Below are 22902 nucleotides of genomic sequence, written 5' to 3' on the forward strand. Positions count from 1 at the left end.
GGATGGGTGGTCATTTGAAATTGTGTTTTTACTAGATGACTTCAAATGATGTCTAGTTGAAACTAAATGAAAATGGTACAAATCTAAAATGATTGTGTTATCAGTTTTCGTCATAGATGGATTGTCATACATGTATTGACATTTGGTTTTTTACCAAATGACTTTTTATGATGTGTAGTTGATCTTAAATACAAATGGTGTCAAATTTTGCATCCATTGTGGGTGCCACTGTCTTGTCATTGAGACAGGTTGGGATGGCTTTCTCTTTTTGTGATATCAGGTTTACGGTCACTGGGCGTGGCAAAGAATCTAGTCCTGCACTTACAACTACCTTGTATGTGTCTTAAGTTAGACATGTAAGAAAAATATTTTTGTTACCATATTTGGTATCTTTGGAATTTCTTAAGCATATCATAGATGGCTTCTGTTGCAGCAGTTTAAAAGAATAAATGGTCTTATCCTTGATTCCAGGAAATTGTTTTCAGACAGTGAAGACCCTTCAAGGGTACTCTTGTTTTCAATGCTGTGCTACTTTTTTTTTCTTTATTCCCCATCATTACAATATGGGCTTCAAAAATTGACATGTACATCATGTTTGGAGAAAGGGTGATGATGCTTCAAAGCTCTTGATTGCAACCCAAAGGAAATAAACACTGGCATTAATTTGTTTATCCTCCTTAATTTGATAGAAGTGCTCTTCCATAGGAAGGGTGTGAAAGACTTGAGGCATATTTGACAATTCCTTGGTAATTAGATAAATATCAAGCAGCAAGTTACAAGTGTTTTGCATTTGATACAGAGCTCTACAATTAGGAATGCATTTGCCTTTTTTCAATGCGAAGAAAAAGTTAGTAAAAATATGAATTATGAAATCATTCAAGTGATATACAAAACATGATTTTAAGAATTTGGACACAAACCATTTGCTTGTGTCTCCTGCTATAAGTACAGTCTATACTAATGAAGATGCATTTTAGCATTGTAAACTGTGCTATAGATTTTAGCATTGTAATCTGTGCTATAGGGTTTAGCATTGTAAACTGCTATAGATTTTAGCATTGTAAACTGTGCTATAGGTTTTAGCATTGTAAACTGTGCTATAGGGAAACATTATGGCTGAAATGAATGGATTTGATTACTTTGAGACTTATATTCAGATGAACCCACATAACTGAATGGGCTGTAAAATAGTTTGTCACTAAATCCATTTAACAAATTCTTAAAGGCATGATTGTACCATTTTAATTAAAAAAGCAGTGAGGTATTGTAACTTTTTAGATTTGCTGTGTTCACAAAATACCCCATCTAATTTAAAAAATCCAAATATGCAATTGGATCCAAAACGAAGAGTAAAGTACCCGTTTTAAAGTCTTATCTTGAGCTGTTATACCTCCGTACCTGGACATTTGTAGCTTGGTGTATTGGTTGCTTAATTGGTTGGTTGGTTAGTTAGTTTAATGGTACTTTTAACACATTATTGGCTTCATCATTCTGAGGAATTGTGATCTAGACGCCTTTATCTAGGGCACACCCATGATGGGCTAGGTGGGTATTTTTAATCCTGCAACCCTTATTATGAGTGCTATACCGTACCAGCTGAGGTACTGTATCATGGCTGAGGCTGTCAGCTCGATTAACACATTAATCCCCGGTGATGAGTTTACGTGGCAGGAGGTAGTAGCCTACTGCCATGCTATGTAGTGTCAAGGTCATGTACGATACACTGAAGTGGGTGGTATTATAGAAAGGTAGACAGATGTACCTCTATGATGATTCCAAATAATCTGGAAGTTCTAGTTGCACTACAAAATACAGATAAAAAACCTCATTTTTTGGACCCGATTTTTTTCCCCACCCAAAATTTGCCCATGGTCGGAATCCGATTTTGTGTCCAGACTTTAAACTTTTTGGTCTCAAATCTAAGGCAGACTGGTATGAAGTGCAAACAGACAGATGAACGTTTGCAAAAAGTAGGATAAGATGGGCATTTGGAATAAAGAGTGGTCTCGATATGAAAATAATGGGTCTGTAAAGCAAAAAGGAAAAAAAAAAAAAAAAAAGAACTCCAACTTTTACCCTTCTGCTCATGCGCGAATGAAATAGCCAATGAAAAACATTGTTTCTAACACAACTAGGCATTAGGTTATTGGAAAATCACCTGGAAATTGATGTATTAGAATGAATGTATTTAGAAATAGCTTTCAAAATGTGTTTCCTACTCAAATTTCAGATGATAACTGTAAAAATCTCCAGGGGTTAATGTGTTAAACATCAAGTCTTCCCATTATGTTTTATATACTGTACATAACAGAAGGCCTCAAGGTAGATTAGTTCTGTGACTAATTGAGTTACCTTCTCTAAATAAAGTCTTTATTATTATTATTATTATTATTATTATTTGAAAGTGCTGATGTATACCAAAAAATGGTACACCTAAATTCTGTTTTCTGAAATAATTATATACATTTGCATATTTAAAATAATTTTTTTAAAGTTAAATTTGCAGGTTAAACAGTAAATCCTGTCTATTCGAGATCAAACATTTTGCCAACACAAATGATGCCTCAAAACATGTGGCATCCCAGTAGAGGTTATATTATATAACAAACATTGATCCACATGTTAGGTCTCTGGCCCTAAGTGATGGGTGGTCTCCCAAAAAATTGGATGTTTCAAGTGAGGTTTTACTGTATTAAATAAGTGGATTGTATTTCAGTTTCGACTGGTCCCTCTGTTGGATTGGCAGAGGACATTTGTGGGCTTCTCCTGAAAGGAGGACAGTAATGTTAGAAAATATGTTCTGCTTTTTTTTAGGGTATCACTTAAGTCTGCCATATTATGTTACAGCATTATTCATCTGCCATTTGCCCATCTGTTAAAATTTGCTTGTCCCTGTTTGTAACTTCATAAACAGAGATTTTTATTAACATTTTCTGGTGTATAATAGATCTTGACAAGTTCATGGGGCGTCTACCATAGGCATTCATCTGTGTCAAGGTTTTGGTCATGGAAAGGAATAGCTCCCAGATACGATCAATATGTATGGTTTTCCACACTGAAAATGGTTGGAGAAGTGGAAATTTTACACATGGTTGGAGATGTGGACATTTTGGCAGGTGGTAATTCTTCCTCAGTTATATAGCATTAAATGAAACCCATTAATGATTTTAAAATCCGAAATAGGTTTATAGAGACAATATACAATTGATGATAATGATAATCTGTTGAGTTAATCTGCAGATCAGGGTAATCTGTTGGATAATCTGTTGATAATCTCCAATACATAGTAATTAGATTAGAGAATCATATGCCCTTGAGTAAGGTAGGCATACTTGTAAATCGGGCAAGTAGAAATGAACACAACTGTATCTGAGTATATTGACATTAAATTGATCATAAACTTGTTACCTTGATTGTTACAGGGGTCAGTTTTAGAGATATTTTCAAGGGATTAATAAGTACACACTTGTTCATATATGAATACAAAATAGAAAATTCCATACTAATTTTAGGAAGAATCAGCTACAAGTATACCTGTAAGTATACATTGATTTTTGTGTTGTTACAATGTGTTGCATGTTCTTCGTTTTGTTGCTGAAAATGGCATTTAATTTTCACACTTTTTGATTGGAAATATGTTTAAAAATAAATTTGTATCAGAATTTTTTTATGTACAACATTTATTACTGTTTTCCCTCCATCTTTCATCAAGAAGAGATGAGGACTTGACAGTCCTGTTCATCTGCTGTTACAGGACATGACAGCACTTCAGGTACCTACATGTATATTGAACTGAAGTAGCCAGTGGATGACCTACATTGTGAAAATTTGAAGGATAAATTCTTGTGTCTTCTCATAAAGTCTGTGGACAAAATGTTGACCAGTGTTATTATTTTTTTAATCAGTTTTTGTTTTTGTTTGCTGGCATGTGAGCATAGTTACTGATAGATATCTAGGCTAGTCCTCACGTAATATGGAAACCAGTAATGGTACAGTCCAAAAAGATTATTCTGTGTATTAAATTGCATATTCCAACTGTTTTGTGTAATTAAAAAGTGTTGATGTAATTTTCAAAGTTGCCATAATGTGATTCTTATGTCACCAGGTGGTAACATTTTTTCTCTCTCCATCTTTGAACTTTCATTTGTAAATGCAACCATTTTATTTACAGCTTGAGGTGTTGCATGAGTGATAGCAAATTGTCATGTACTGTTGTGTGTCCAGTGGTTTTCTAGTTGTTTAGCACAGCAGTTCCAAAATGTATATGCAATTCCTTTGAATTGGAGAGAGTACTGTATATACTTGCTTATAAGTTGAGTCAAGTGCAAACTGCACAAACCCAGATTTGCTATTGCATAATGCACTGGTGGATCTGGATCTGGGCAGCTTGTTAGGAGTTATCAGTAGAACAACATAGACCCTGATCTGCAGGTGCAGTTTGCTATTGCAGCTGAGGATCTTTGTTGTTTGCAGTTTAACTCATCTTGTGAGTACATGTGGTAATTGAACATGTAGGGAAGGCTGCATTGTTGCAGACCTTTACTATGAGCTGAAATCAGTATATCAAGCCTGTGATGTTGTTTTGACATATGGATTAGTTGACTAGTTGTTACTTCAGATCACCATTTAGTCTGCAAGGAAATTAAAGCTATAAGTTTGTTATTGTTGATTTACACTGACTGAATCAAGTACACCCCATTCTGGTTTACTGAAAAGGCTGACCTTTTGACCAAGGATGCATAAGAGAACCAATTTCACTGGCTGACAGAAAGGCTGAGTTTGATTAGCTTGGACACCAGTTAATAACACATGGTTGATGATCTTGCAGAGAAAATGCAAAGAAGAAAAGCTAAAATCTTCAACAGAAATGATGCAATAAATTCGCTCACCATGTCTGGACTTTATTTAGGTATTTATGTCCAAATTCACGTATAGAGAGGAAAAAAATGTGATGATCACATATCAAGAATAAATTCTAAACCAATGTGATACTCAGGCTTGAGGAATTTAATTAAAGGTACAGAAAGCTTATGGCAGGGGATGGTGATAATTATGTGTGTTTGGATTTTCAGGAATAAACAAGAAACACGTAAGGAGACTTGCAGACTCTTGTTTTTCTAATTGTTCCTACTTTTTGACATGGTACGGACCACTGGGTTCCACTTTTTCAGTTAGGAAATAAACACTATCATATGGAATTAAACCTCCTATTACAACCAAGCCTAAATTAAGACCACTTCCTAAAAGAAACTAACTTTAGTCCAAGAGAAAAATGAATCCTCTGAAGTCAAACCACTCCTCAAATGGGATCACCTCCCCAGTCTGATGAGTGGTATTAATCGAAGGTTCTAATGTATTTCTGTACCATAAACTCTTTGTTTTAACTGAATTACTGTGAAATAAAAGCTTCACTCCCACTTGGGTGTCTTGTGCTCTTATTAAATGCAACATTTTAATTTGTATACTTCAACATCAGCAGGGGGGGCCCCGAGTGGTCTAAAGCGCTCACCGTTCTGGATCACTGCCATCTCACCTCTGTCTGCGTGGGTTTGAATCCAAGGCTCGGCTAGCGTGGGTATGTGGGAAAGCCTGCCAGTAGCTTCTCGTGGGTCGGTGGTTCTTACCTGGGTTTTCCAGGGTTCTTCCTCCACCAGTTATACTGGCCGCCATGTATAGTCTATCTTGTGCTGGAAAATGGCGTTAAACCCTACAACAACAACAACAACATCAACATCAGCAGATAACTTCTTTCAGTTTGATTGTATTTACCAACAGTGACACGAGGCAGATATGCATTCAGTTAATTGGCTATAGGGTCATTCAGTTTTGTGTGTTGATGTCATAATGTGTCATGAATACATATATCTCTCAAAAGTTGGTCACTGTGAGCTCTATTTTTTGCTTCATTGACTTTGTTCAGAATACTTTCTGGTTGTTGTGTGGATCATTGTGTTGACTGCACAGATCACTTTTCCACACCTGGAAAGAGCTAAATTTGGCAAGCTCAAATTCGCAAGGTACTTGCCCACCTTACCTAAAATATTGAGAGAGTTGTGTTCACTATGTAAGGCTTTATGTGTTTGCAAGTTTTTTACTTTGTGATTTAACCACAATAGATGGAACCATTGTTTTGTGTTTATAACTACCGCATGCATCTGTTTGACAGATACCCTCAGTTTCATTCATTTATTAATCTTTTTCTTTATGTGATACACTGTCAGAATCTGTCACTTCTATTTTGTAGTCATTGTCAAGATCAGTCCTGCATTTTCTTGTGTACATGTGATAATGTGAACACATTATTTGAAGCACGAATTAACATTGTGTGTGTGTATGTGTGTGTGCATCACACACACACACACACACACACACACACACACACGACACATATTTGAAAATACTTTATTTTCATTGGTTTAAATTTTGTGGTTTGATATTCATTTCAAAACATTTGTGACTGATCTGTAATGCAGTTTATTAAGTTGATTAACCTTGCCCTAATTACCCCATTTGAACCCCTTGTTGCTGAATGACCACGACCTTGTGATCCAAAATTGGATCCATAAAGTTCTGAAGAATTCCGGCATTATTAATGCATATACTACGATAGCTTGTGTTGAAGACATTACAAAGTAAGACGAATGTAAACATCAGGGATATGGACAGTGTATATAGACATTGAGATTAGGTCTTGGTTGACCTGAAAACAGCTACCCTTAAGCCAATTCATGCTAAGTGGCTTGTCTGCCCATGTGACAGAGTAGCACTATGGAGAAACCTGATTGAAAGTGACCAAGTCTCAACAACACCTCCTTTGTTGGGTGAGACTGCAAATCTATAACTATTGTTCTGGCCAATGAAACATCCTAGCTGACATAATTTTTTAAAAGTTTCATTGTGACATTTTGTGTCATATAAGGGTAAGCTCAGATCTCCTAAGGGGAAGTTAATTTTTCCATATATGCCCTGCACTGATATATCTCTCTTATCAAAAGATAGTCATTGTTTTGAAGATTTCATGTTTCATTGACCTTGCTTAAGTCTTTAATTAAGCAAGAAAATTTGATTGACTGGCTTTGTTATTCTACAGGTATGAACATGTTTCTTGTTCCTTTAGTAGGGCAATCTGATTTAATCAGATCTCCACTGCCCTTGGTGAAGATCTGACAGCGACTGCTTAAGGGGCATGTTCTGGCAACCTTTGAATTGGTCAATGAAAATGTAGCTTTAAAAAATCGGAAAGTGAATGAAATCGTACGGAGCATATCTATGTGCTTCAGCCACATAGCTTAGTCTCCCAAAAGCAAAGATGTAAGTTTTAAACTGATTGGCTGATAAAATTAACGATTATAATAATAACATAGGTCACCAGTACATGGCCCCTAAGTGGTCGTTGTCAGATCTACACCTAGGACAGTGGAGATCTGATTTTAATCAGGTTGTTGAGTTGGGTGTGTTTATTGATAATAAATTGAAATTAAGTCATCAGAAATTGCATACACACACACACACACACACACAGAGAGTTGCTTTAGATGGAGCTTAGTGAGTCCATATTAGCCATCAAAATGTAACCTTTTACATTCCCCCTGCCCAATCTGCAGTCCAATCCTTTGTACATATCTGCTCATCTGTTCATAGATTCATCCTCCTGCAACATGAATCCCAACATGTTCCCCCATTATATTGTTTACTTCTCCTCAGTGTGATTACTTTTCCTCCTTGTGTGTTGCTGGATTTGCAAGGATAACATTGATGGATAGATAGGCAGGCATGCTGACACACCTAGATGATCTATGAAAATACATCAGCCAAAGTGCACATATACTGAGCAAGAAGTTTCATTAGTCCTACTTTATAACAAAAGTTCAGACTTGTTTATTGCAGGGATACCACTAGGGTTTATTTGCATGTAACAAGATATTTTACTCATTTATGATGGTCCACACCTACAGAGGATTAAGTGGGGAACCAAACACTTCAAACTGTAAGATAGTTTGTTGGACATAGAGTCAAGTAGCATTTATGTATCAACACTCCAGTCCCATTCATGGTGGAAGTTTCAGACTTTTTGAAGTGGCCATGTGTTGCATTATTTTCAGTATGTATGCTGTAAACTACCAAATGTATATTTTAATATATATATCCTAATTATATTATTAAAATTGTTAGGATTTGGACATATTTTGGAAATTAGATCACATTCTGAACAGAAAAAAACCGAGCAACTGATGCATGCCATGACACAAAAACTTGACAAAGATACATGTGAATAAAAGTCCCAAATTATCTGTCTGTTGCAAAATCAAGAACAGTTTTGAATTCTAGAGATATCTACAAAAATGTGTTGAGTTTAGGTCAGTATTCATTCTCAGGAAATTGAACAGCGTGTTACCTAAAGTCTGTTATAGCAAGGGGTCCTAAATACTGACCCATTTGTGCATATGAAGTAGAGCAGACCTGCCAACTCTTACAGTTTTGCCGTAAGTGTTACGAAAATTACCCTTAAAATACAGACTTACAGCATACTACAAAAACTATGGAAAATGATTGTTGCAGAAGAATCCAGATAATTGGTTCATCCAGGTTTTATATGGATCCGGGTTTCATATTAGAATTGGTGACATTTGTCAGAGAATCAGACTTACTTTATACAGCAGCACCCCAGATGCTTTAAACTGCACCTGTTTGTTCATGCGAAGTGTCTGCATGATCAAAACTGTTGATTATAGAATTTTTTAAATGGCATCTAGAAAGTGATGCATGTTTAAGACAAAAGGGAAAATAAGCTTCTAGAAAAGTGTTAATAATCAACACAGAAGACTAAAAAGGAGTACATGTATTCAGATTCTTGTGAATAAAAGCTGAAAAGGATACAATTACGTCTACTGGACATCACTTGCCAATTTGAGTATGTCTCATGGCAGGAGATATGATTACCGTTGTCATGTGAAATGGAAAAGAATTTACAAGAATTAAGTCAAGTTGAGAGATAGCAAAAAGCCATTGAGCTGCATAGGGTTTGGAACTAGAGTTTGTGCAACTTTACTAGTGGTAAATAAAGTGTACGCATACTTTACAGACTTTTCAGTAAAGCTGTACTGATTAATAGGCCATACTCATAATTGGGTCAGTTATTGGAACAATCTGTATAATTGGTATCGGCAGAAAAAATCGGTGCCGATGTAAACAAATTTCCAAAATATAAATTTTGATCATACCATTCATCTTGACATGGCTTGAATTTTAAATCAGAATTAAATAGTGGAAATTAAGGAATAAACATTTGATTTAGGGGTTAATTGAAAGACAGTATATTCTTAAAAGTAAAAACTTTTTAACCCATTTGCTGTAAACTACCACTGATTGTCTGCTCACAACAAATTATCAATACCATGCATGCACTCATCCCAATCACAGCAGCCAACCAACTTCCAGCATACACATTACAGGAATGGTCCTGGCTTTTAAAAATTTGTTGCCCCCAAAAATTGCTAGTCTCAATAATTTCTTGCCAATTTTCAAAAAATGGCGCCAGAATAAGTAGTGAATATTTTTCCAAGACTATTAATGTAATAGGCAATGCAGATTGAAAAAGATGGGATAGTTATTACTTTATTGACAACAAGCAATACAGCCAAAATATTACAAAATAAATCATTACATGACTGTTTTGCACTACTTCTGTGGTCTTTACATTGCACATCACCGTTAGTGCATAGGTCTAACTGTTCTCACCTTAAATAAATACATTATCAAATGGAAAATATCTCCTTTCCTACAGTCTCTCTTTTATTAATAGAAACATCAGGTATTAAGCAAATCTATATTATGTATATTATTTTCCAAATAATAGTTTGGTAAGAAATTTTATTTAGATAATGACATTTTAATACTAAAACGCTATGATCGTACTTTGCACTATAAGTTAAGTTATATATATTTCAACCGTCGATTTCACTCATTCAGGAATTAAATCCCCTCCCCCTTATGGCTAGCTTAACAAAGTACATCACCGTCAACCAGGAGTTCAGAAATTTATTTTTGTAGCATTTTACTTGCTTTGCTTGTTAGTGAACTGTTTTCTAAATCCCAGGAATGATCACTGAATGCTGTAGATTTTTTCTTGACAAGCAAATTATGATCTCCATCCCCACCAATGAAACTTAGATGAGTCAACTTGACCTGGCATTACTATATATATATATATATATATATATATATATATATATATATATATAAAAGCATTGATTATCATCATTAAATTAAAAGAAGGAATGAAGAAACATATCACAGAGCATATGTGCCCCCCAAAAACTAATTCAGAATAAATATGTTATTTAGTAAAGAGTTTTATTTGCATATACGAGTTAACAATAAGATATAAGGTGGGATATAAATGTGGGAAATAATTATCACATATATGGTGGCTTGAGACCACATTTGAACTGTTAACATAAATCTGCACCAATTTTAGGTATTATTAGTTATAACAAAAATAGGGCATGGTTTACTTGGCAATCAAATGCTAATGCTTTCACTAACTGTAAAACAATTTTAATAATCAGCTATACGGGGTATCAGCATAATTGGCAAAAAATGACAGCGGTACAGCTTTACTTTTAAGTTGAACATAATGTTTATCATCGATGTGTCAAACTTTTAATATGTTTTCTAGCTTTACAATAGTAGTTATTGATATTTTTTTACAGCTTACTCTAAACTGGTCAATCTTTTGGAAAAAAATCAACTCATCAGGGTTGGCAGATCTGAGTCGAGGATGAAAAACTGGGTTTTTTGGGCCAAAGTTCTAAGTACAGTATGAAGACAGGAAAATAATCTATTTTGACATGTAATAAGCATGTTTGATTAAGATATGATTCCCCTAATTATTAATTATGTATCTGAAATTTCTGAAGAAAACAAGGCAAAGTTTAATGTGGGCATAGTAGATATGTGTTGATAGTCAATAAGTAAACCTGGTAGCATCTCTCCAGGATAATTTCATCCATAATTATAAATTAATTGGTTAAGTTACTTTTATAATGTTACAACTCTATGGTTTTAAACTAATTAAATGAAAAGAGTGAAAATTGACAAGTTTTATAAAATTCAACAAATAAATTATACAAACTGAAATGTTAAAAATGACTTCCTATATGGTGAATGAAATCCTAAATAGTCCTAAAAGTTTTTTTCAGGCATCCAAAAGTATCGAGTATTTCAGACAAGTTCCAGTGGTTTTCCAGATTGAGCCCAATCTGTTGTGCTGATCTGCCAATAGTCTGGAATAGTTTGATGTGCAAACAGTCATTATGTATGAGAGTGATATAATCAAAAATATCTTTAAATGAATTCACACTAATTCCAAAATAGTTACATAATCCAGTAGTTTGTAATTCCAATAAATAATTGAAATATGTAAATCCATAAATAAATCCTTTCAACTGAACACAACAGAATAACTCCACCAATACTGATGTTTAAAATGGGAGCAACTAATTCTCATGTGAACATCACTTATTTTTTAAAAACTGGAAACCATTTCAGAACCAGAACGAGGGTCAAATAATCATTTTTAGAATATTCTACTTGTCAACAAGGTCAGGTCCATTATCAGCTAACCAGTCAGAAATTTAGTTACATAATTTTCCTAATCTCAACACCAGTCAAGTTCATCATTAAGATTCTTCTTTGGTTTCTAAGGTCAAATGCCACATTAACATGTTTACTCAGATTAAAAGTACGTCCCGCTGTCTTGAAGCTATGTAATGAGTTTAAAAATTACCCTTAAAATCTATAATTTAGATATGCATAATAATAAGTAAAGTTTATTTTAAATATTTGTATATGTTTGCATTGTAATGAATGGGTGGTACAGTGGGTGAGAGACAGCATGCACATTTTTCATGTTTACATCTTTACATATTTAGTAATTTTGTTGCCATTGTCATATCCATATTTTGGATGAAAGACAATAAATTATGTTATCTTGTATGTTTACTGGTGTAAAGAGCCAGCTATTTAAATTATAGTCATTTCATATCTTGCTCCCCCCCCCCCCATCCCTTCTTATGATTGGTCACCAAAACTTTATCATGGTTTGTTGTCCTGCAAGTCCAGGTTTGGGGTTGTGGAATAGACTTGATCTGCAAGTCCTGGTTTGGGGATGTGGAATAGACTTTATGTCTTGTAAGTCCAGGCTTGGGGATGTGGAATAGACTTTATGTCTTGTAAGTCCAGGCTTGGGGATGTGGAATAGACTTGATGTATTGTAAGTCCAGGCTTGGGGATGTGGAACAGGCTTGATATCCTCTAAGTCCTGGTTTGGGATGTGGAATAGGCTTGATGCCTTCCAAGTCCTGTTTGGGAATGTGGAATAGGCTTGATGTCTAGGCATAGGGATGTGGAATAGGCTTGATGCCTAGGCATAGGGATGTGGAATAGGCTTGATGCCTAGGCATGGGATTGTGGAATATGCTTGATGCCTAGGTATAGGAATGTGGAATAGGCTTGATGCAACCTTCTGCTGTTCATAAGTGGCAACCAAATGAGGTAGGAACCACAGTGGCAGCGTTCACTGTACCAAACATGATTGCTGAAATGTGTGGGCTTGAAATCTTGCCATAGAATCAATCCAGGTTGACTACCATGTTGAGTTCTTGGGGAAGGTACTTTACTCCACTTGTCTTCTCTCAAAATAACTTGTGTTGTTGTGCCATAAAACAAATTTTTTTTGTTAAAATCTGCTATCACATGTTGCACCAAATAATACTGTTCAGTTTTCAAGTATGATTTCAGGCAAATGGGGTAGAATCAGATCTGCAGCTACATTATAGAATGATAAATAATTTGCAGTTTTGTGCTTATTATAAACAAGTACCATTAATACTCACTTTTAAGTCGAGTCAAACTGCTAACAACAAAGATCTTCATCAACCATGGCATAATGTGCCTGCAGATCAGGGTAAATGTTGTTTGTTCTACTGATTACTTCAAACAAACTGCTCTGACCCAGATCTTCCAGCGCCTTATGCGATGGCAGATCTGGGTCTGTGCAGTTTGCAGTTAAAATTGACTTATATGTGAGTACTAATGGTTATAGCACAGTCAAGCAGTACAAAGTATCTGTGGCTCTGGCTGTAGAGAAACATAATGCAGGTGTCTCCAGTTTCACCAGGGCATGCCTGAACCAGGTAACAAGGGCTGAGGTCAGGTGTAGTTTGTAATGGTCTTCCATCATGCCTATCCCATATCAGCCCTCACAAGGAAAATCACTGTCTGAAGATACTGTTTTGTAAGATGAGAACCTTTTTACAGAATGGTTCTTTGTGTATCTTGTCTTTTCTTGATTTCATTTTCACACACCATGCCATAGTTACTCTTATAAAAATCTCTTGTCAAATTATTACTTTAAATTGAAGATCATTGTACAGAACCAAAATTTCTGATCAGTTGATTGATACTGTTCCATATTTGCTTGCCTGTTTGTTTGCCTGTTTATATGGCAGGGCCCCGAGTGGCCGAGTGGCCTAAATTGCTCTCCATTATGGATCACTGCCATCTCACCTCTGTCTGCGTAGGTTCGAGTCTCGGATTCGGCCAATGTGGATATGTGAGAAAGCTTGCCAGTAGCTTCTCTAGGGTCAGTGGTTCTTTCTGGACTTAACCCGGGTTCTTCCTCCACCATTAATACTGGCCGCCATACATAGCCTATCGTGTGCTGAAAAATGGCGTTAAACCCCACAGCAACAGCAACAACAACCTGTTTATATGAATATTTTCTAGTTGGACAACTATTTGATCTCAATATGTTTATAACCTTCCACATCCATGCCAGGAAGTTTTATGTTGCTCACGTTTGTCATCTTTCCGTCCACCACACTTGAATAAAAGTTTACTGTTTAGTCAGTTTTCAGACATTTTGCTAGGGCATTACTGATCTTTGATCACATTTCTAGTTAAGATAAATTCCATTTAAATTCGTATGGTTAAGTCCGTGTGAATCGAGATAAACATGACTCTTTATGTCGGTCAAGGATCCCTTTAACTTCAGCTAAGTTTTGTGTTTGATTCTGTGGTGCTGTTTAGGGTACAGACTTGTTACTCTTTGAAGGGTTGGTTGCTACTTCATGATTGCAAACCATCAACCATGACCACTGCCTGGCCTCAGTATCTGCTCTTCACCATTTGTCAGCCCAAGACATAAAAAATTATATGGTCTGTCACATGTGCTCCACTCTGGATACGTCTGGAAAGAGCTGTTGGTTTGTTACAGCACATCAACACAAGTAGGCCATTGAGTGCCCAAGCAATTGGAGTAATGTGCCTTGCCACCATGTTACATGATCTGAGCTAATCTGATGGTAGGATTTGTCAACATGTAGAGAAACAATCATTTGTATGATTTTATGTATATCAGTACTGCTACTTTTTTCAACATTGTTATCATATTCTTACCTATAATGCTATACACATGTTCGCTACTACTATTTGTATGAATCCTGTATGAACTCATCTTTAAAGTCCTGTATTGTAGCAGATCAGTTGTCGAGTTTTTAACAGCATTTGTTATCTGGGTTAAGTTGGAATTTTTTTTCTAATGCAGACTAATTTTTCCTGTTCTGGGGTAAAATTTCCAGGAGACTTTTTTTTGTTTTTTTTTTTTATAAAAAAAATTCTGAATATTTGTTCCTGGATGTAATTAGAGTAGGAAAGATGGTAACAACACCAAGACACTGTATACCGGAAGTTAATTGTGCAGGAGGGATTTGTTCATTGTTTCAGTCATTCATTATGCAGTTTCTAGTAATATCTTTTCATGGCTTCTACTGATTTGAAATTTGTTGAAAGATAAAAATGTATGGATATAGCTAACCTTGACCAGTCAGTAAATAATTGTTCAGATGGTGTTGGCTTGAAGAAAAAGATCAAGAAGTTTTTGGAAAGTGGAGGAACCTGGACATGCCTTGACCATGAGCTGCCATTCAGGATCATCTGGCGAAAAAGTGCTCCCTAACCATGCTGAAACGAAAAAAGCATCGACAGGGATGATTTGGTTTAAATATGCAGCAGCTTCCAATGGTTTTTCAGTCACTTTCATCTTTGAAATGACAGTGATAGCCCCAGGCCAAAAGAAAATGTTTCCGGTGAGGTGACCATCCAGGTTTTTTTGTGTGCCAACCGTAGCACCTTTTCACCCCCTGGTACAAAAAAATAAATAAAAAAGTTTAAGAAAACAAAAATCCCAAAACTGATGTGTGCATCTAATTGAGCTGGTTTAGCCCAGTACTTGAAGTGCCTACATTGATCAGCAGTAATCATTATATATATATATATATATATATATATAGATAGATAGATAGCAGTAATCATTATATATATATATATATATATATATATATATATATATATAGTTTAAACAAAAACAACTTACTTTCCCTAATTTTAAAGCCAGTGCAATAGGAAATACATTTTTTTTTAACCTCACAGTACGTGCCACAGGATGTTTGGAAAATAGTTCAACACAAGCTGAAAGATGAGTTATCAACAGTTCTTCACAAGTAACTTGTCAAAACAATGAAAGAGTATTCAAGTAAATAAATTGTAACAGTTAATCATTTCTTACATGTTTTTGTTTTTATTTTGAAGGTATTGTGGATGTTTTCAGATACTTACGAAGTTCCGCACTTTACATGTGCCCTGGAGACGCATGCATAATTTTCAGTTTTTGGGGAGTAGGCTGTTTCCATCCCTATTAAAGACACCTCATCTTGTAAACGAGAATCCAAATGCTCAGTGGATTAGATTCATGTAATAGATTTCTTGTTTCAAGGACAACTCAATATCCATATTTTTTTTTTTATATGGAAGGTATGAAACCCAGTCTAACATCACAGGAGGCCAACATGGTGGCGTTCAAGCATAGCAGCTTAGTGGATGGGCTAGCAAACTTAAATGATGTTAAATTGAGTTATACCTGCATGAAATCGATATGAAAATTATTTTCTCAGAAATTGCGGGTATTAAAATCGTTATGTCCTTAATCTGCTGAAAGACTAAAACTAATGCGTTGATGAAATCTGTGCTGGTATTAGCGATATCGATTGCTAGTCACACGAGAACACAGCATCTCACAACCGTCATTTTCAAATATTGTAGAAAAGAAATGAAATGCAATGCGTATACAAATACAAAAACGAAAGAGCACAACATTCTCTATATTCCGAGACCAGCTTCCAGAGTTTTTTTGTATCATGTGACTACCACGCTGACATGTGCTCTCCCATGCAGGGAGCATACGAAGCAGGGAATCAAACTACTCTGCTTGATGAATCAGGCTAACCAAGTTTCTTGTAGTTGTTCACAAAATAAATATTTTGAGAATATGTTCTTTATGGTTTTTACAAAAGGTATCAGACTTTCATTTAATATAATTGAAACTTTCTATAACAACATTAAAAAGGAGTTTGTTGTTGATATCACGTGACTATTGGACTTACGATGTCATTCTTTGAGAAGTCATGTGACTATTAACGCAAATGGTTACTACTGGGTTAGGTTTCATCTACGCTGAGTTTCGTCAAGTCTGTCAGCGGAATAAAGACATAGCGATTATAATACTTGCCATTTTTGAGAAAATAAATAATTTTCCTATCGATATAACATAGTTTAAATTTGCTAGGCCCACTGGTACTCTACCTTACGGTGGTGGCAGATTTCAATTTTTTTAATATGTAATTGCTCTGAACCCACACTCCATCCTAAATGTCCAAATGTGAAAAATGGGGTTGGAATATTTGGAGAAAACCTGGATTAGAAAAATGTTGAATCTCTGAGCTGAAATTTGGTGCGGAACTATTACACAGTGACATGTCGCTTGAAGCATTGGTTTCAGATCTTAAATGGAACACAGGAGAAATGAGAAATTGTTGTCCTTTTTATAATATATTAAGAATCAATATAGCCAAATGGTTTGGGTACTGGTTTATTGACCTACAAGAAGACAAGTTGATTTTACAGAAAATTCAGTCCTTGTGTATACAACAGTATACAATTTTGAAGGTCTTTTGTCAAAATTTAAATCAATCCTTTTGTAAATGTCTTCAAATGATGGAATTTTTAACCAAATTGTCTTAAGGAGTTTAGGTTGGTTGAAAAATCTTGTTTATGATTTTATTGGCACACATAAATTCAGAGTTAAACATTTTTTGTTACAAGATAAGATTATAATACTTTGCATTTATTGGGGTTTTTCATACTATGATAGGAAATGTTTACTTTGTATAACATGCACATGTATTGCTCTAGAATTCTTTCGAATTAAAGGTTTGAAAGGAAACAAAATAATTTTTGCTCATTATATTGTTTCCACATAGCAATATAATGCAGGTCAGCAAAGTAAAGCTAGAATTTGTATTCTGTACATTGAAATGGCTTTAAATGCCAATTTATAGGAATGTAGTCAGATTTGTTTCGTGTGACACATTTTGTGGTTTTGTACATGATTGTCTTTTCTGACATATATGTTTTGGAGAGTCTTGAAAGACAAACATCTTCAGATTTGGAAAATGCATGTTCTGAATCCAAAATGTTCTTTAATTCCATTCAGAAATACATAGTTATATGTTAACCTTGAAAAAATTAATTTCATCCTGGAGAAAACCTGGAAATTTATATTTAGAAAAGCGTGGGAACCATGGTATCAAACAGTCAAGCCAGTTAGAGAAATGTGATTTCAGGATGTCTTCAGTGAAGTCTGCTGGCGTGATATATATAGAGGTGCTTATCATAGAGTGTTTTGAATTTGAATATGGTGTAGTGAAAGCAACCATTAAAATGTAGTCTTAAAGTTCATGTCTGTTTACTCTACCTGACAGTTGCCTATATGTAGCTGCAACACCTTCTCACATCTCCAGTAGATACCTATTAGGTCATTACATAAGGACGGCTCTGATATCCTGGTGGTTAGAGCACCTGCCTGTCTTGGATCATGATGCCCAAGTGATAGACATCACTATAAACTGCCACACTGCAGACATCGTAGTGATATGACTGAAAACTTGTTTAAGCTTGGTTAAAAATCCAAATCACACAAACGCTCATACATAGTGGTCTCCATTGACTTAATGTGCATCCCTGAAAATGTGTCCAGTCACTTTTAAGGAAGACTCAGGGACCTGAGGGAGAAATTTAGAAGAAGCTGTTGCAGAGATCCTTGGCAAGGCTGTGAACAAGGCATGACTAGATTATAGAGAATCCCCCAGAAAATATTCAACCAAAAAAGCCAACAAGTTTACTAGGCTGAATAGTAAGCATCTAACTTATGCCGATACTGCACATTGTCAACAGTGACTTACAGCATTTTAGCAGGCAATACACCCCAACATAAGTTTCTAAATATTTAAAAATGGGGTCGGAAAAGTTTGAGTAAACTCATCTTCACTAGTCTTTTCCATAAAATGTTGGTGACAGTTGAAACTTGTTGTTGTTGTTGTTGTAGGGTTTAACGCCATTTTTCAGCACACAATAGGCTATACATGGCGGCCAGTATTATTGGTGGAGGAAGAACCTGGGAAGACCCGAAAAGAACCACCGACCCACGAGAAGCTACTGGCAAGCTTTCTCACATACCCACATTGGCTGAATCCGAGACTCGAACCGGAGCAGACAGAGGTGAAATGGCAGTGATCCGTAACGGAGAGCGCTTTAGACCACACGGCCACTCGGGGCCCCACAGTTGAAACTAGCCATTGGACTATTCAGATCATGAAAACTACTAGTTTGAGATAAAAATCTCTGACCTCTAGGTTGTGACTACTGCTATTTTGAGCACTGCATATCACCTTTATTAATATTTCAAATCAGTTATTAATGTTTGACTTAATTCATTTTCAGAGTTCTGATGTCCATTAATATTAAAATCGTTTGGAAAAATATTTGTTTAGGACAGTGGAAATTATAATTCTAATGTATGAGTGAAGTTTGCCAGCAAAACACTCCATTTGTACTATTGGCCAAAAATGAATTTCCCTTGCTATCTCATGGTCTCATTTATGCCATGCTTGATGTTTTTGGACCCTTTCACTCCTGTGTCTTGGAGGGAGAGTTCATGGTGGTTTATATCTTTGACAAGTAAAATAGGCAAAATATTGAGGTATAAAGGTTGGGGGATAGATTATATAGGAATATGTTCCTTCAGAGCTACACAAGCCTTCTTAGTGGAACATTTAACCTTTATGCTAGCCATGTGAGCAGTGTAGGGCATACTTTGGTCTCTTGGTTTTGAATTGCTTCCATAATTTGCATGCTGCGTGGATTTGATAGCTATTTACTGTTAGATAATTCTTAGGAATGTGTTGATAGAAAGTGTGATGTTGATCATTGCTGAATGCACAGCATACTACTGATTTTCAGGCTTTGGATTCCTTTCTGGTTTGTGTACATTCGATCTCAAATATGGTTCCAGCATTACTTGTTATAAAAGAAAATATCTAAAATTTGATACTTTCATTTTTATGGTTGACTTGGGTGAGCTAATAAAAATCAGTAACTTATATTTTAAAGAACAGTCAAAATGGAATGTCTATACCCTTATGATGTAAGTGAAGACAAAATTCAGAAATATCATGCAATCTACAGTGTGATTAATGTCATAGGAATAAAGTGCATTTTCTCCAATTTCTTACAAGTATCCGACTTAAAAGAATGATAGTTCACAGTGTAATAATAAAACTTTTCTTTTTTTTTCATCCTGATTTACAGCAGTCTAATTGACCAGGCCCTTTTTGAATTTTTTTGGTTCTTACCTACATGAACCCAATTTTTTTTAAAAAGCCATGCTCACCTGTGGTATTTTTCTGTAAATATACTCAATGAATGAGGATTACCGGTATGTAGAATATAAATATACTCAATGAACGAGGATTGCTGGTATGTAGAATGTAAATATGCTCAATGAATGAGGATTACCAGTATGAAGAATGTAAATATACTCAATGAACAAGGATTACCGGTATGTAGAATGTAAATATACTCAATGAACGAGGATTACCAGTATGTAGAATGTAAATATACTCAATGAACGAGGATTACCGGCATGAAGAATGTAAATATACTCAGTGAACGAGGATTACCTGTATGTAGAATGTAAATATACTCAATGAACGAGGATTACTGGTATGTTTAATATAGGATAGCTCAAACTCAGACTATTTATTAAGATTTAAATTGTTAACTAAATACTGGATGTTTTTTAAAATGAGTTACCATTATTAATGCTACAAGTAAAATAGCTGCCATTAGTGTGTGTATTTTTAATGTAGGATATTAAATCTGTTTACTGGCACAACATGGAAATTTGATATTTGTGGAATAAAATAAAACAAACTAAAAGGAGAAAACAAAATGTTGCCACATGTGGTATTGAGCCTACATCTTTGTATTATTATCAAAATTCTCTAACCAAATGAGCAATGCAATCACTTAACACTGATGTGGTATTTGATAATGTATAAAAACCAGTAGACTGTTGATGGAATTTATGTATACGCTGTCATTTAAAGGATGACTTTTTTTTATTATGAAACAAATTATACTTAATCAAAACACTTCTTAGCATTGCACATCTTTTAGCTGATCAGAGTTGTGTATTAATGTAAGCCAGATAACGGTTCTCTGATTAGCTCTATATATCATGAGATTCACTATTCTGTATGATTGCACCTTATTGATTGAGTTTAAAATATGATTAAATAAAAGAATGTTGTTAAAGTATGACCTTAATAACTATTTGTTTTCTTGAATTTAATTATAAGGATTCACTGGGTTTTAAAAAAAAAATTAAGTGATTCTGTCTAGTTCACAGGTGTTGCAGTTCATAGCTAATGGATTATATCTCCTTTACAGGTGTTGCAGTTCATAGTGTAGTGGATTATATCTATTTCATAGGTGTTGCAGTTCATAGTGTAGCAAGTTGTATCTATTTCACAGGTGCTGCATTTTATTGTGGTGGATTATGTCTATTTCACAGGTGTGGCAGTTCAGAGTTTTGTGGAAAATACCCATTTCACTGGTGATGCAGTATCAGAAAAGTCAATATCATCATCATCATCATCAAACACATTTTCAGAATCCGAGTCAGACATTAAATTCAGCCACACATTGCTGTTGAAATGTTCATGGATTTAGCTTAGTTTGCTTTCACCCCTTTTGTCGAGCCCTTTTTTCCTTCAGAGTTTGCTTTTGTCTTTAGCTCAACTGGTCATAGACCAGGAGTGCTTATGGTATAGTTTTACATCTGTCCTCAGTCATTCCCATTAGGCCAATATTGTTATTGTTACTCCTCATAGACTACTTGGAGGATTGCCATGAAACTGTACACATATAATTGTCCAATGTTCTTGTTAGTCCTAAATGAGAATGGTATTGCTTGGACATCATTATGACTGCCACAGCAGCCAACTTTAAAATCTTGTTGCTGGCTACTCCTTCTGGTTGGATTTTCATATCAGGATGGGATGTTTACTAAAAGACTTTATGATGTTTAGCTGGTCCTAAATAAAAATGGCGCTGACCTGACACCCAGAATGGCCACTATGGCAGCCATCTTGAAAATCTTGTTACTACATGTGCTATATCTGGTTTACAGTCAAAAAGTACCTAAACTGAAACATATCCAAGTCAAAATGTACCCAGACCGAAATGTACCCAAGTCAAAACATACTCAAGTCAAAACGTACCAAAGTCAAAACATACCCAAATTAAAACATTACCCACACTCACTTTAGTAGCTAGATCAAAAGTTGGATACTTCCATTGCGTCTGCCGATTTCCATTGCTTATCAGGCCTGTCACTGTCATATGAAACACAACACACTAAATTTATGTCATTATTTAAAGTGAGTGTAGCTCATGTTTTAATTTGGGTATATTTTGACTTTGGTATGTTTTGACACAAGTACCTTTTGATTTGGGTACGTTTCAGTCTGGGTACGTTTTGACATGGGTAGGTTTCTGTTTGGGTACATTTCGGTGTGGGTACATTTTGACTTGGGTAGGTTTCGGTTTGGGTATGTTTTGACCTGTTCTCCTATAGACAACTTACTCATGCATGTAATTCTTGGCAGTTTTTGACGTGAACAATTTTAGTCGTATTGCTACGATGTCTGCAGTGTTGCTGCCATCTCACCTCTGCCTGCATCGGCTAAAGTCTGGCTTGGCCAGTGTCGGTGCATGAGAATGCTTGACACTAGCTTTCTGTGGGTTGGTGCTTCTTCCCAGATTTTTCCTGGGTTCTTCCTCCACAATTTATATTGGCCACCATGTATAGCTAGCTTATCATAGGCTGAAAAATGGCATTAAACCTCACAACAACAACAGCAAAGTCCTCCTAAATGGATGTCAATTTCAACATAGCATTTATGATGTTTAGTTGGTCCTGAATGAAAATGGTGCTGATCAAACATCCAGTATGGTCACCACAGTGACCATCTTGAAAATGTTTTCACTGCTTCTCCTGAATGGATGGTTGTATCAGCATTGGGTGTTCACTAAAAGATTAATGGTGTCTAGCTGGTCCTAATTACAATATAATTAATTATAATAATTAATGGTGTCTCGCTTGTCCTAATTACAGATGATGCATACCTGACATCCAGTATGGTGGGCATGACAGCCAGCTTAAAATTGTTTTTCTCATGACTGTGCTTGGACAGAAAGACATATTGACATGTATTTTTGGTGGTAGACTTCTTATGATGCCAGTTGGCCGTAAATGAAAATTGAGCCGATCTGACATCCACTATGGCCAGCCCAACAGCCCTCTTGAAAATCATGTTATTGCTACAACAGAATGAAAGTTGTATGTTGAAAATATTGTTTTCTCTGTGTCCAGATGGCTGG

The 22902-nt window shown here is 35.5% G+C and overlaps 1 protein-coding gene and 1 long non-coding RNA gene across 3 annotated transcripts in view; one reads left to right on the forward strand and one right to left on the reverse strand.

The window, feature by feature from the left end:
- The window catches only part of LOC149775531 (septin-2B-like), a 172546-nt gene that overhangs the window by 54027 nt on the left and 95617 nt on the right, over positions 1-22902 (forward strand). The gene's annotated exons all lie outside the window — the stretch shown is intronic.
- Positions 1-22902, reverse strand: part of LOC149775532 (uncharacterized) — a 63973-nt gene that overhangs the window by 23051 nt on the left and 18020 nt on the right. The window contains exon 2 of the long non-coding RNA XR_016416585.1: positions 14879-15024. This is a non-coding gene — a long non-coding RNA (uncharacterized LOC149775532). The remainder of the gene's footprint in view (positions 1-14878; positions 15025-22902) is intronic.

The sequence above is a fragment of the Sinohyriopsis cumingii genome, chromosome 19, assembly GCF_028554795.1.
Source record: "Sinohyriopsis cumingii isolate HCF-2022 chromosome 19, ASM2855479v2, whole genome shotgun sequence".
Taxonomy (NCBI): domain Eukaryota; kingdom Metazoa; phylum Mollusca; class Bivalvia; order Unionida; family Unionidae; genus Sinohyriopsis; species Sinohyriopsis cumingii.